Source organism: Thamnophis elegans, chromosome 4 (genome assembly GCF_009769535.1).
Source record: "Thamnophis elegans isolate rThaEle1 chromosome 4, rThaEle1.pri, whole genome shotgun sequence".
Lineage (NCBI taxonomy): Eukaryota > Metazoa > Chordata > Lepidosauria > Squamata > Colubridae > Thamnophis > Thamnophis elegans.
The window spans coordinates 98996357-99008991 of record NC_045544.1 but is presented as its reverse complement, the minus strand read 5'-3'; positions in this window follow the sequence as shown (position 1 = coordinate 99008991).

The following is a 12635-nucleotide window of genomic DNA, read 5'->3' as shown; positions in this document are numbered from 1 at the left end:
GTTAGTTGCAAAGTCATGTCCAACCCATCGCAACCCCATGGACACCGTTCCTCCAGGCTTTCCTGTCCTCTATCATCCTCTGGAGTCCATTTAAGTTCACACCTACTGCTTCGGTGACTCCATCTAGCCACCTCATTCTCTGTCATCCCCTTCTTTTTTTGCTCTTCAGTTTTTCCCAGAATTAGGCTCTTCTCCAGTGAGTCCTTCCTTCTCATTAGGTGGCCAAAGTATTTGAGTTTCATCTTCAGGATCTGGCCTTTTAAAGAGCAGTCAGGGTTGATCTCCTCTAGGATTGACTGGTTTGATCACCTTGCAGTCCAAGGGACTCTCAGGAGTCTTCTCCAGCACCATAATTCAAAGGCCTCAATTCTTTGGCGCTCAGCCTTTCTTATGGTCCACCTTTTACAGCCATTATATCTGCCACAAATTCAATACTGTACTCCAGAACTCAAATTGATAGTTTCTGTTTCTACCCTGTTTCCCTGAAAATAAGACCTCCCTGAATAATAAGCCGAATATGGCTTTTGAACGTATGCGTTAAAATAAGCCCTCTCCTGAAAATAAGCCCTTTCCAAAAATATTGCAATGCAGCAGCAGCCATGAGGTGACCACGCTCCCACAGCTCAAAAATAATAAGACCTCTCCAAAAATAAGCCCAAGTGCTTATTTTGGGGGTCAAAAGAAAATAAGACCCTGTCTTATTTTCAGGGAAACATAGTATCTCTGAAAGAACAACTTTCAGCAGAGTTGGGGGAAAATAATTTTCCTGCCTGAATGATGTACTTAATTTAATGCCATTTAATATTACAGCATTACAAAAAGTAGTATTTTACACTATTTTTTGTAAGCTAGTAACATTGATTTAGCCTGAGTTTTACTTTCATTTGTTAGCCAAGAAATTTAGCAGTATAAAAACGTGTTTGTGACTCCACCAGAAATATGATTCTGCTCTACTACAATAAAAATATTATTTCCTTTCAAAGAAATGTAGGACAAAAGGCACTTATTAAACACAATTTTTGTATTTTTCGATGAATGTTTTAGATTTTATTTTTATCTTTAGATATACATCTTGGAACTGGATCACAGAAACCTATATATTTAGTCAAATTTGTCTTGTGTATTTACCGTATTTTTCAGATTATAAAACACACCTAAATTTATAAGAGGAAAACAGAGGTATTTTGCCTCTGCGTGCCTCATTTTTGGGCCTTTTTATGGGCCTTTTTTGACTCTTTTCCAAACTTTTTTTAGCCATTATCAAGGCTTTTTTGCCCATTTTAGGGTCTTTTCTGGCCAACTATTGGGGGGGGGATTTTGAGGCTTTTTTCTGCCCATTTTGAGGCTTTTCTTGGCTCATTTCAAGGAACTTTTGTGGCCTGTTTTTGAGGCTTTTTTCAGCCCGTTATTGAGGCTTTTTGGTCCATTTTCTTCTGGAAAAACGGGCCGAAAAAAGCCAAAAAAAATGGGCCAAGAAAAGCCTAAAAATGGGGCATAAAGCCTCAAAAATGGGTCCAAAAGAACTCAAAAATGGGCTGAAAAAAGCCTAAAAAATGGCCAGAAAAAAGCTGAAAAATGGGCGGAAAAAAGGCCTGAAAAAGGTCAGTTTATAAGACGCACAGACATTTTCACCCCCTTTTGAGAGACAAAAAAGTGCATCTTATAGTCTGAAAAATACGGTAGTCTCCAGACTGACTTTTTTTGTGCATGAATAAAAAAGAGATTCTCCATAACTATCAATAACATACAACTTCAGTAAACTTTAGAAGTCTGTAAATATATAAAGGCATTTGAATATATAATCAGCTTTCAAGTTACAGTTGAAATAGCAGGCTGATGAAAATAAAATCACAATAGAGCTACTAGTGAGAATTACATAGGAAAGCAAATCTGGGCCAACAATAAAAAAATGTTTTTTGAAAGTGATTAATGTTAGTTCTAGCTGTTTTATGTCCTTTCACTTCCTTTATGGAAAGCTATCGCAAGACATTTACATCACTAAAGTCTGAACTGGAAGCCCACAAAACCAAGGGAAACTGAATGCACAGGCACAGTCTGCCACAAATACTGCCTTTTCTTCAGGAATCTGAGAAATTTTTAAGAGATGTTTCAAGTTATTGTTACATTATTACAAGAAACATAGAGAAATATAACTTCATGAACATAGCCTGAGATTTGATGGAGAACTGCAATTAAACACACAATTCTATAATTGATTCAGAATGGCAAAGCATCACAGTAAAGAGATTTTTTTTTAATGGAAATTCTTGGGTATTTGTGTTTTTAAAAATATTTCTACAAAATAGAAGTCCCCTGAAGCAAGTGTTCCTGTGCTTTGGTTATCTCGTTTCTTAAAACGTCTAATGCATTAATCAGTGGCTTCTGGGGAGATAAGAGAAGCCTGCTCTTTACCAGCATTTCCCTTCTGGGGTTCTGCTGAATTTGATTTTATTTTAAAACAGCCATCTCTCTTCTGTGCCTAATAGAGGAAGGGACTAGAGTAGTCCAAGTCTGTATTTAATAAAGGACGGTATCTCATTTGTGGAAATGTTCATTGTTAGTCTACCATATAAACTACATTCACAACACAAGTTTTCTGTTAAGGATTTTTAAGGGTTTTTAAGAAGCCCTAAAAAGCCTTCTCTAAAGCCTTTCTCAGCTTCTCTCTTTCTCTCTGCCTCTGTTTCTCATAGGGAAAGAAGTAATCGCTTTTCTGGGCCACTAGTGTCCCTGAATGCATACTCACCTCAAAGCTAGAATGATTCCAGTTTTCATTTAGTTGCATATTCATGTCTGCATGGTAGCAATTATATTCTAAGGATATTAGTCATGTTAAAATCAAATCCACTCTACCCTAGATATGTTGTTCTTGGTCTTCATATGTTTTGTTGGTTTGAATCAAGCATGTTGTATAAATCCAACTAATTGAAGTTTATGCAATATACCTTGCTAAAACAAAACATGATATTTAAATGAACTCAAGCACATTTTGCAGACACCAAAGGCACAAAATACTAGTAAATTTCAGTGACAGTTTATAATAACATGGTTTTGCAAGTATCATTTTGAAATAAGCCCTAAATAAGTGTTCTAATCCCTTTGGTGGTTTATACTGCACATAAATATTTCCAACATTTTTTTAAAGCAGAAAATTGCCATGTTATAATGCTACAACCCTTGGAAAGTAAAAGTACTTTAAAATGCTGTTTCCTATGGCAGAAAGTAGACTCTGTTTTGATTAAATCTAGTAACTATGTTGTGAATAGATTTGTTCATTCAAATGCATTTTAATCTTCTTGAATTCCTCAATCATTGTGACGCAGTTGTACAACTATTTTGTGAATTAAAAATGAAGAATTGGGCAATTGCTATGCTTATTATACATTCATTCTCAGAAATAAAGTGTGAAAGAACATGGTATCCTTGGAATTTTGAATCCTGAAAGTTTGAAGTTCTTTAAATTAGTAAGTTTGTGCCAGTATATTTGATTTTTTTTAAAAAAATGTAGCTGATATCAGATAATCAAATATTTAATCTCCTCTCCAGTTCTGTAATGAGCTACCATGTGGAAGCAACCAGTGTAAAGATAGCAGTGGTGGGTTCCTACCAGTTCAGACCAGTTTGGCCGAATCGGTAATTGTTTGGCAGCCTGGGTTGCTGAAACCAGCAGCAACCCAGGCCTGCCCCACCCCCAAACTGGTTCTCCAGGCAGCGCCATAGGCACTGCCATCTTGTTTTTTGGTTCTGCACATGTGCAGAACAATTTTCCTTGTACTGCGCACGAGTGAACCGGCAGTAGTGCCTGCCAGGACCCACCCCTGAAAGGTAGCTTTTGAACAGTGCTCCTGTTATGTTGCTTTGAACCAGCACCATACTTATGGAATTTCCTTGAAAACGTATGGTTTCATGTGTTTTCAAGGAAATTCCATAAGCTATGGTGCTTGTTGCCAGTTTGACTGGCTTCAAAAAAGAGTTGGAACAATTCATGGGAAGTCAAGAAAATCAATAGCTATTTGATGGCAGTGTGACTATTTCTGAAGAACATCTGCCAGGAGACTAGCAGATCCCATGTGCAGTTGGTTGGCCACTGTTGTCAACTCGCAAAGCATCCCTGGCCTGCTCTCGAGTTGCCATAGGCAAGAGGGGGAAAACTGATGGAGCAGCAAGGCAGCCAAAACCAGAAGCACATTCCATACATACCTTTCTCAACGCTGTATCCCAGGTTACCTGCAACAGCCAGAGGGCTATAATCTCTGCAGCCCATGAAAGTGCTCCATTAGAGTGTGATTTATGACACACCCTGTTGGGCCATAAATTACGTGGGGTCAGAGCTGGCTTCATTTGGGTATGTGCAGACATGTTGCTCCTAATAAATAACTGGATTTCTTTTTAAGCTTGGCTCGAAGCTCATGATTTAATTAGGGTATCCGTTGGAACCCTGGCAACTGTGAAAACAAACTATTGGACTAGATGGGCCAGGACTTTTTTCTAGCAAGGGATTGCTTATTTCCTTATTATAATTGCACAATAATTCACTTTTTTAGAGATCGTGGATCAAAAATCATATCTCATGAGGAGAATAGGCAGGAAAAAATATCCCCTTAGGTTAGTCTATGACCATAATAAAGATTTGATTTTATATGTTCTCCAACTGTAAGCATACATTTTCCTTAGTTCTTCTTCGTTATTTACCATCTTAAGCCTTTCCAAGATTATCTTTCTAAGAAGAAAAGTGGAAACTACATAATGATGCTCAGTGTTGGGAAGTCAAGTCTTATGAAGAGCAATTGAACAATATGTATCTGTTTGAAGAAGAAAATATTAAATTGTCTTCAAATATCTAAAGACATTTCACTCAGAAAAGGGAACAAATTTGTTTTCTATCATTCCAGAGAATAGAAAATGAGGCCAATAATCCTTATTTATAAAGAATAAACCATAAAACTGTCAGGCAAAATTCCATTCCATTTGGAAGGACAAAATATTTACATTTATTATTTGGTTATTTTATTTTGCTATCTGTTAGATTTTATTTGTGTGTCCCTTTGAGATGAATTTAAAAGAATAATGATTTAATTATGTTTAGGCTTTATGTCTTTAAAAAGTCTAAATAAATTATTTATTCATTCTTCTGGAATGCTTGCTCAATATTTAGTTGTGGAATGCAATTTCAAAATTCACCCGCTTATAGCAAAAGGCTACCACAGCAATCTATTTGTCATGATCCAACAGGGCCAGGTTATGCATGGAAAAAAAATTCCTTGCCAAATCATTTCATTGCAGAAATGGACGGAAGCCATGCATATCCTTTACTAAACAATCATCCTTGAACGAGTTAAGAATTCAGAAAAATTGAATCTAGATAGTTGTATTTGTTTTTTTCCCATCTACTCTGTGCATAGGTTGCAAGTATTAGGCCTATGTACCACTGTGGATGCAGTTGCAAAGAGGTGCTTTTAATGCACAAAAACATAAATGTAGCATCTATCTGCAGTCTTAAGTGACGGTGCCTTTTCCTGAAATTACATGATGTCCCTTTTGCTACCTAAATGGTTGAAAATATGTATTGAATTATCTGAATTCAACAAATTTTTCTGGATGTCTAAAATACTATTAAACGCCTACATCTTATTCAGTATTATATATATGGATTAAGAATAAGTTTCTCACATCAAGCACCTAGCCCACAATTTTCTCCTGTACAGAAGGATCAAGGATTTCCTTTATGGAGAAATAAAATTTAAGGTTACTGGTATATTGTTTTCTCTCTTCTGACTTCAGTGTAGTGGATCTCTTAAAGGAAGACTATATTGTTTTTTTAGTTTCTACAACATGAGTTGCCTTTTTGCTATCCTTGGTCCTGAAAAATTGCATAATGTATATCACTTACAGTTGCTGAGTCAGACAACCCCCTTATAAGATCAGCCAGATATCTATCTATATAGACCCATACCTAATTTTGACATTCAACTGACTTTTTCTTTCAAAGCATTTTTCTCCCAGATTGCCTTTGCCTTTAGTGAGAAAGTGATTAGATTTTAGAAAACTTGCTCTCTGTCTTCCTTACACTAAAATTATGTGCTCCATTTTCCAGCACTTGTTGGTTGTTTCAATTAAAAGTTGCTGACTTTGGCTAACTTAGGATGCTATCATATATTGCATTATACAGTATAATGTCACAGTATAGATCAGGGGTAGTCAACCTTTTTATACCTACCACCCACTTTTGTATTAAGAGGTTAGTAGTAACATTTTCTAACCGCCCACCGGTTCCACAGTAATGGTGATTTATAAAGTAGGGAAGTCAATTAAATTTTAAAATGGAAAGTGTTTCAATATCGGACAAAACCCGTACCGCCCACCATGAAAGCTGGAACGCCCACTAGTGGGCGGTAGGGACCAGGTTGACTACCACCGGTATAGATAGTCCTCGACTTATTACCACAATTGAGCCCAAAATTTCTGACAGTTGTTTTGCCATATTTTATGACCTTTCCTGCCACAGCTGTTAAGTTAGTAACATGGTTGTAAAGTGAACCTGGCTTCCCTATTGACTTTGCTTGTCAGAAAGTCACAAAAGCATCACATTGCCAAAGGATACTGCAACCATCATAAATACATGCCAATAGAAACATCATTTGGGCTATGATTTGGGTAGTTTTGCTTATCAAAGTACAAATATCTATCTGGAGTAATGGGAATTGCTTTAATGTCATGATGATATACAGATATAGTGGTGATAGTTTTGCTTCATAATCTTGCTAAGAATTAAACCCCATTTGACCTTTCTGATGGCTGGAATAATAGAATCTTGCAATGAGAAGAGAATCTTTTGTGTAAGGTCCAGCCATTAGGTCCATGAGACAGACCCAAAAGTATGTTAACTAAAAAAGCTAGAGAATAGCCTGCAGTGACTTCAAAAAAATATATTTCTATCTCAAATGCAAAATGCTATCTAGCATTCCTTAAGTGATCTGTTTTTTCATTCCTGATTATTAATGTGACACAACATGATATAACAATAATCTGTGGGGTTGATGTGTCACCAGATTTTACAGTTTGTTAATCCTGAATTACTGTATCTCACCATAACAATTTGCAGGAAAGATTGTTCAATGAATGTTTATGTTTGGAATGAGCTCATATGGAAACATGAATGAATTTTAAATGATTAGGTTCATAAAAACATACTAACCCCCAAATAGTCATTTACAAATCACAATGGATTTTCATACAAAACCAGACAAATCACATTATGTATTACACTACACATTATGTATAGTGTGAATCAGATTCATGTAACAATCAGGGAAAGAATAACCTCTGTTATAGTTTTTCTGTTTGTGAAATGTCTGAACAATAGATGATTTTTTCAACATTTCTTAATACTCTGAATAGAAATGATCTGGCTTCTTACATTCTACCCCAAGATAAGCAATATATCTCCAGAAGAGGAAGCTACAGAAAGTAAGGATAATGTTTGAATACACTAATTTTGTAGAATTTAGCACATTTAGAAACAGTGGTCCTAGGTTAAATAAAAATTCACTGCATCTCACTGTAATAGTGAAGATTATAAAACCAATCTGAACATTCAAGTTTGCTGCTCAGATGCAAAATGTTCATATTCTGCCTTAATTCCTCTCTGTGTAATTTCTTCTGCTTTTTTCTTTTCCATTAATGGGCAGCATATAAAGTTCTTTGCACCTCCTCACATTGTATTGTCCTTTGTTTTTGCCTCTTTATTTCCTCTGGACCCTCCAGTCTCTGTAGAGGAAAATGGCCTTCATTTGTTTGACTGTTTTTTCTGTTGCTGGCTGCAGAACTTCCAACATTCACATGATTTCTCTGTTTTTCTCTCCCATTTGTTTTAAAGACTGTCACTTTATCACAAATTCTAGGGGAAGGCTCAAATAAAAGTTGAAGAAGACAGCACAGATACCTGCAATTTTTATAAGCACCCTGCTCTTCCACAATAAATCAAATTCATTTGTACTATTAGAAATCTGGAACAAACAGAATGCAGAGAAATATATGGAATTGCAGCCAAACCAAACTTATTTTTAAAAAGTCCATGAGTATGAGTCAACCACACAATTCTCTGGAAATGTAATTAAAAGGAACAATAAATTACAGCATGCAGTTGAAGACTTGATTTTGGCGGCATAGTAGCTTCCCTTGAATACTGCAGGTTGGAAATAGATTCTGGTGTTCATGTGCCTCTTAAATGCTAATAACAAAAATATTTTGCTTTCTTTAATGCAGTAAAAGCAGGGTTAACTTTACTGGCAAGATGAAGCCACCATCCTAAAGAGCAACAAAAACATAGGCATCCCCTAAATGGCAGCAAAGAAATACAGAAAGTTTAACCCTTTGATCTCACTGAGTACAGTAGTTGTCTTTTGTTGCACAAGTCTGGTAATTCTCAGGTATTTACTCCTGCTGATTTGGGCCCATAACAATGATACCTGGTCAAATAAGAATCACTTAATTATACAGCAGTGGGCAAATGATGCTTTCTAATTCTAAAGCTTCCTTCTCATTTGACAAGTTATGAAGTAGAATCTTCCTCCTCCCTCCCTGTTATTGTTCACCAGCATTCCCAATGCACATTTTTTAGGGATTGTTCTTTTTCATCCTTCTTCCTATTAACACTGCTCATCATTAACACTGTTCATTATTAAACACTGCTTAACAATCATGGAATTGTAATCCTTAGATGTGAGAAAAATTTGCCTGTCCTATGCCTTCGATCCAGGAGAGTACGTTGCTGTCTCCCTTGGGAAGTTAGAGTTGAGGATTTGAAGACACACTTTCTTAAAGGCCAATCCAGTCCTATTGAAATAGCCTCCCTTCTGAGATGAAAAATCAATGCCAAAGCCAAAACTTTTTAAAAAAATAATTCTTTATTAAAAGAAAATACAAACTAAACTCAGAAAGAGGGGAAAGTAAACAGAGAATAAAATACAGAAAAAATACAGAGTACAGAAAAATAATATGGAAGAAAGGGAAATAGAAATAAAGAATTAGCTTCTAATGTTCATCACAAATCAGGAGTGGGTTCCTACTGGTCCTTGCCGATCCTTGTGGACCGGTTGGTCGGTGAACCCGGAAGTAATTAACTTCCGGGAACGCCGATACTGGTCCTGGCCCGTCACTGCAAAGCGCCCTTGCTGACAAGGCAGCGCGACCCACTCGGCATGTAGAAACAGCAAAAGAAGAAATAGGAGAGAAGTTCCAAGTGGGGCTTTTCAAACAGCTGAACTCCTCTCCTGTCCCTTTCTTTTGCTGTTTGAACAAGCCGTGCGGGTTGCGCTCCCTTTTCTTTCACAGCCACCTCGTTTCCAATTGGGGGAGGGGGGAAGAAATCGATTTTTTCTGTCCCTCTCCATGGATCACCATCCCAACTGGAAACGAGGTGGCTATGAAAGACAAGGGAGTGCGACCCGCACTGCATGTACAGACAGCAAAAGAAGGAATAGGAGAGGAGTTCCACATGGGGCTTTTCAAACAGCCGAACTCCTCTCCTGTCCCTTCTTTTGCTGTTTGAACAAGCCACGCAGGTTACACTCCCTTTTCCCGGCTGCCACGCTGCCACCGCGCCTATGTTTTCCAAGGCATTGGAGCGATTCCGGAGCCTATCCGTCACCCCCGTGGAAAACATAAGCACGAAGCACAGCCGGCACAATTACAGCCCCAGAGAGTGGAGACTCTCGGAAGGAAGCCAGAGGCAGTGGGGCAGCCGAGTCCCTCACCCTCAGAGGGAGGAAGGGCCAGTTGGGAGACGGGCTTTGGTCCTGTTGCCTCTGGTAGACGAAGCTTTACTGGCCCAGGGCGAAGATTCTGTCCCTCATCCCGGAGCCTTCAGAACTTGTTCTCATTCGCCCTGGCTTGTGTAGAGGATTCACTCTCTGGGCCTGTAATTGTGCAGGCTGTGTGTGTGTGCATATGTTTTCCACAGGGGTCACAGATGGGCTCTGGAGTTGCTCCACGGCATGGGACCGTGGCTGGAACATGAGGAACATGAGGGGGACCAGGGGGGCCTCATCTTTCTGAAGAGGACCTGTCCCCAAAGAGGGCAAATGTGGTGGCATTGGTCTTGGGATGTTCTGCGGAGCCCCCCAGGGAAGAACACCGCTGCCAGGTACTTTTAACCATATATTTTGCTCCCATGTCTGCAGAATGCTGCAAAAAACCATGAATACAGGCCAGTTGTTGAGTGTTTCAAATGTGATTGGAACACTCAACAAGGTGACCACAGTATGTGTGTGTGTGTATGTTTGTGTGTGTGTGTGTGTGTGTCTGTGTGTGTGTGTGTGTGTTAGAGACAGACAGAGGCACAGAGAGATAGGGGGAATGAGAGACAGACACAGCAGACACAGAGGGAGGGAGGAGAGAGATACACACACAGAGTGAGAGAGACAAACAGACAGACAGACATAGAGAGAGAATCACATAGAGAGACACAGAGGGAGGGAGAGGCAAAGAGCAACACACAGACACATACACACACAGAGATTCACACAGAGAGAGAAAGAGAAAGAAAGGAAGAAAAAATAAATAAAAAAAGAAAAAAGAAAAGTGAGAGATGAAAGAAAAAAGAAAAAAGGGACAGAGAGACAAAAGGAAGGAAAGAGAGAGAGAGAGAGAGAGAGAAAACACATGGCCAGCAAGCCACTCCCACCAGATCACATGGCCGGCAAGCCACTCCCACAAAGGAGGCCACACCCACAGAGTAGATTCCAAAACGTTTTGAAACCCACCACTGTCACAAATGTAATAATTCACCACACCCTATAATGTTACATACATACATACATACATACATACATACATACATACATACCAGTACATCTTCCTATAACCAAATATTTATTCATAAACCACTGACATTTCAATGTTAGCAAAAAGCCCATGAATTAATTCGATTTATACAAAGGTCTCATTCTAACCAACAAGCTTCATATTCTTCCTTCTTAAGTCTTAATCTTTAGTTCATTCTGTAAAAGCCTCCAAACTTTACTTTCCAGCCATTACAGAATATTTTATTTTTGCTAGTCATCAGAGAGACATTGGTTGAGAATGAAATTATACAACTCTTGAGGTTGAGTTCTAAATCCAAGATATATTTTTCAAAGGTTCTAACACTTTTCAGTATGTATAGAATTTACTGTTATGAGTTGAATAAATTAGACCATTGGCAGACCCAATCTATATTTGATCATTAGATTATTCAACTGATGAATTTTATGCTATTCAGTATAAGAATAAATGTACTGCTCAGTAGAGTAGAGTAGAATAGAATAGAATTCCTTTATTGTCCAAGTGTGATTGGACCCACAAAGATTTTGTCTTTGGTGTCTTTGGTGCATATGCTCTCAGTGGACATAAAAAGACAAGATACATTCATCAAGAATCATAAAGTACAATACTTAATGATAGTCATAGGGGTACAATAAGCAATCATGAAGCAATCAATATCAGTATAGATCATAAGGATATAAGCAACAAAGTTACAGTCCTTCAGTCATGTGGGAGGAGATGGGTGATAGGAACGATAAGAAGACTAATAGTAATAGTAATGCAGCCTAGTTCCTAAGTGGTGAAGGGAATTATTTGTTTATCAGAGTGATGGCATTTTGGGGAAAAATTCTCATGTCTAGTTGTCTTGGTGTGCAGTGCTCTACAACATCATTTTGAGGATAGGAGTTTGAAACAATTTATATCCAGAATGCGAGGAGTCTGTAAATATTTTCACAGCCCTCTTTTTGACTCGTGCAGTGTACAAGTCCTCAATGGAAGGCAAGTTGGCAGTAATTGTTTTTTCAGCAGTTCTGATTATCCTCTGAAGTCTGTGTTTGTCTTGTTGGGTTGCGAACCAAACCAGAGAGTTATGGAGTGCAGATGACAGACTCCAATAACTCCTATGTAGAACTGTATCAGCAGCTCCTTGGGCAGTTTGAGTAATTGTAGGCATCACATTATTTGTAGGTTCTTCCATTTAAAAATCAAACTAACTTCAAGAAGGAGGCCTACATTCCAAAATGCTATTAATCCTGATGTAGACTTTAATTAAATTTTCAACCATAATAAAATGTGTTTGTTATGGTTGTTAAGTTGTTAGTAAGTTATATGTACTGAAGTCTGGTTCCTGAGATATTTGTGTAACTAGAGAGGGTTTGTGGTACTGAGAAATTTGTTAGCCAAACAAGCAATTTTAATTACACTTTGCATTTAATAAAAGTGCCATTCATTAGCTTCCTATATGCCAACTATTTTTATGACAACATAGAATGCATGAGTAAGAAAGTTAGCACCCACCATCTCCTAGAAGAATGAAATATTCTAGGAAATATTAAAAAGGCAGAATATTATATTTCCTTGAATGAGATAAGGAGAAACATGTTTTAAAACAAAGCAGCTGCCTGCAATTCCCTGCCCCCCACTTCAGCTCCAGGGTGATGGGATTAAGAACCTTCACATTCAGGTCATGATAGGATTAGCTTCATTACCTCATTACCTAGCAAGATTCAACTAAGCCTGGGACTCAAACACCTACAAAGTTACCCCTGCATGGCCCCATGGGAGTCTGACAACCATGTCAGGATACCTGCCCTTACACAAGAACAGGAAGC